The sequence below is a fragment of the Myotis brandtii genome, unplaced genomic scaffold (genome assembly GCF_000412655.1).
Source record: "Myotis brandtii unplaced genomic scaffold, ASM41265v1 scaffold1408, whole genome shotgun sequence".
Classification (NCBI taxonomy): domain Eukaryota; kingdom Metazoa; phylum Chordata; class Mammalia; order Chiroptera; family Vespertilionidae; genus Myotis; species Myotis brandtii.
The window spans coordinates 463,054-466,493 of record NW_005355029.1 but is presented as its reverse complement, the minus strand read 5'-3'; the positions used below and the strand labels follow the sequence as shown (position 1 = coordinate 466,493).

General features: G+C 65.2%; 1 protein-coding gene across 1 annotated transcript in view; it reads left to right on the top strand.

The window, feature by feature from the left end:
• Positions 1-3,440, top strand: part of LOC106725180 (chromosome unknown open reading frame, human C7orf50) — an 11,612-nt gene that overhangs the window by 1,360 nt on the left and 6,812 nt on the right. The gene's annotated exons all lie outside the window — the stretch shown is intronic.

Below are 3,440 nucleotides of genomic sequence, written 5' to 3'. Positions count from 1 at the left end.
GGGCTGTGGGCGCCCCGGGAGCCCGAGCCCCGGCACCGGGAACACCCGTGTTTGCAGCGAAATTCCCACGAGGGTGTTTGCCGTTTTGCTCGTGAATTATTTGGCCGCGACTTGCTACTCAGCAGCGTGGGCGGCTTTGGAAAACGTGTTGTGCGCGCAGGGTTCTTGCGAAGCGAGCAAAACCTACCCCGCAAACAGCTTGCGAATGTGACGAAACGATTGTGAAAATGACACCCAACAATGAATGACGTGGAGGTAACGATGTTCTCTGTAGAAACGGGATGAAGCATTTGTTCTGGTTTTGCTGTTTCTTGATCTTGGAGCCAGTACCGAGTTTGGGTTTGGGCCCTGCTCGGGGCTGCGGGACTCTGATGCGGGGGGGGCGGGGGGGGGCGAGCTGAGAGCTGGTCCGGTGTTCGCTGCGCCCCCGGCCGGGCCATGGCATTTCCCCTTCCAACTCGGGGCGCAGAAGCCACTGGGGGCGCAGGGCAGGACGGAACCTATTTGAAAATACGTGCAAACTTGCTTTTCCTTTGAGGGGCCGGCAGCCGGGGGAGCCGCAGCCTCGCCAGGTGCGGGGAGAGGTGTCTTCGGCTCCGGGGTGATTGTCATGTGAATGGCAGGTGGGCACTGCCCAGCCAGCTGACGGATGTGGCTTCCGGTGCGTTTGCAGGTCCTGCGCCTGGTGCCCGTCGGCGCCGCGCTGGCCGGCCCTCCCCTGCCAGAGCCGCGGAGTCCCGGACAGTCCCAGACACCACGTGTTTCCACAGGTGGAAGGAGGCGGATTTGAACTTCAGCCGGAAGGCGGTGGCCTGGCTGGGACCTGCAGTGCAGCAGCCTCTGCTCCCGGAAGCGTGGCGCCTCCGTGACCTTTGCCTGTGAAGCCCCACCCCAGGCTGGACCGTGCGGGTGCAGCGGGCCCCACGCTGCCTCGCCTGCTGGTGATGAAGGGAACAGGGACATTGTAAACCGTCCCACCCCGTCCGCGTGCCTCACGGCCGTATGGGTGACGTCAGCCCACAGGCCTCGCTGAGATTCCAGGGGACGGTGGGGACCTGTGGCCCTTAGGATCTTGGAGCCACAAGGCTCAGCTCCATCCCTGCCTCTGCCAGGCAGTTAGCCACTCCGAGGGTGGCAGTGCCAGGCCTGTGTGAGCTGCGAGGTGCTGCGGGCGCCCTGGCCCAGGGCAGGTCCTTGGCGTTCTGCGTCCCGTGTCTGGGCTGCGGGACAGGACTCTTCCTGGGACTCCTGGTCCCAGAGGCCTTAAAGGCTGGACATGAGGGATCAGCTTCCTGCGCGGGCTCGGCCCAGGACGGCCGCCTCACACAGACCCGTAAGAAGAGACCCTCGGATCCTGGGAAGCGGGGAGGGTCTCTGGGAACGGAGCCGGAGCCGCCGCCAGTGCTCAGCGGGTCCTGAGGCCTCGTACCCGCTCCTCCGGGCGGCTGGACGCCTTCCTGCTGAGATGCCCCAGGTGTTCTGTGATCTCATCTGAGACTCAGCCATGCCCAGAGGAACGTGTCTGCAGGCACCGTCATGGACCAGCCCGGGGCGCTGCGCCAAGGCCAGCGCTCCTCATTCCTGCCCGACACCCCTGCCCTGCGGCTCCCCACTGCCAGTCACCGGCGGCCCCTTCTCCCACGGCTCCGGCAGAGCCTCAGCCACAGCTCAGCGTGTCCACCTGGAGCTTCACACCTGTCCCCTGAGGCACCGGCCAGCTGTGCCCTGGACCACTGCCCGGGTGCTCTGGAGGCTGGGATTCCCGGCTCCACATTGGACCGGAACTGCTTCCGGCCCTGAGCCCTTGGGGGTGCTGCTGAGTGTCCTAACTGGTGGGAGGGGCGCTTAGAATTCCCGCCGGCCCGTCAGGCCTGAGCCCTGGGAGGGGGCTGTGGGCTGTCGCGGCCCTGAGGTGTGCCCAATGGGACCCCTCTCCCAGAGGCCCAGCCCCGTCTCTCCCATCTTCCCAAACGTCTGCCCCAGGGGAGGGCCCTCCTGGGACAGGGCCTGGATGGATGTGCCTGAGTGAAATGGTGAACGCGTGAACAGTGAACGTGCACTCACGGGAAATCACACCTTCCTTCCTATCGGAGACCTTGTCTCCAGAAACCCAGTCGGACCTTGTGAAGAGCAGTCCTCAGGGCATAGCAGGTCTGCCTCCTGCCAGGCCGTTCCTCGTTCCTCGGGGCTGGCGGCTCCCGGCCCTTGTCCTGCAGGCCTGGGGGTAGGAGGAGGGTTGAACCGGCCTCCTTAGCAGACCGCCTGGCCTCGTGGTGCGGACCGCGTGGACCACGCTGCAGCTCTCCAGGGGCTGAGAAGCTGGCCCAGGCCTGGGTGCAGCTTTGGGACCTTGAACAGGTTTTGGGGGGGGGGGTCCTCTCCCGCCTGGCTTTGTGCCAGGGCTGTGATCCCAGTGCCTGTTGACATTGTCAAACCTGCTTCATTCTCGGGGGTTGTCACGGCTCTCCCTGCAGCTGCTGGTTGTCGGGCAGTAACGAAGCCCAGGTGCTCCTGGAATTCAGCCTGGCTACTAAAGGGGTGCAGTGGCCGCCCGTCTCCGAACAGCCGGGTGTCCAGCTCATGGGGTGTTGCTTGCAGCCTACGGAGGGCAGAGCCGTGCTGTGGCGCCTGGGAGGCTCTGGCCGGGCGTGTGGCCTTTGTCCTGTTGCGTCTCTGATAAGGGCCAGTGTGCCCGCACCACAGAGCTGAGGCCAGTCGATTCCAAACTCCTCCAGCCAGGATGTGGGGGGGCAGGGCCCACTGTGGGCCAGGGCCGCGGCCAGAGCACTGGCCTGTCCTGCACGGACGGGGTTCCAGCTGCCACCTGTGCCGAGACCTGGACAAGACCTTCCTCCTCAGTCCTGTCACTGGGCTGAGGAAGGAGGTCAGATTCTGGGGTCTGAACCCTCCAGGCCCAGAGGGAAGCGGGCGGGCGGGGGGAGGGGAGTCCCAGGAAGGGCCTGCCCTTTCCCAGGGCTTCATGCAGTGTCAAAGCCAGGGCTTGGGGGTCTGGGTTCTGGTTGGGGTTCTGTTCTTTGCCCCGTCTCACAAATTCAGGGAGCTTGAACCTGGATAAGAAAAAAATAAGTGTTTTCTCCATCTCTGGCCCCAGCGGAGCCTTCCCTCACTGTGGGTGCTGGGGGCGCCTGTGCGGGGGGGGACGTCAGGGCTGCCTGCACGCAGCTCCCCCGGGGGCTGGTTACCGGTGGCACTAAGCCTGGTGGTCTTCCTCATACTCTGGGACCTTTCCGCTTGTGCCTGTGAGTCCCGTGGACTGTCTCGTGCACTGAGGGGGGTCCGCAGGCCCCACCACACTCGCAGGAGCGCCATCGAGACGCGAGCCTCCTCCCCGGGAGGCCTCCCTGCACAGCGTGGACCTGGATCGGGCAGCCGCTCTCCCTGTCCTCCAGGAGCTCACCTGCGTCCGGCCTGAGCTCCTC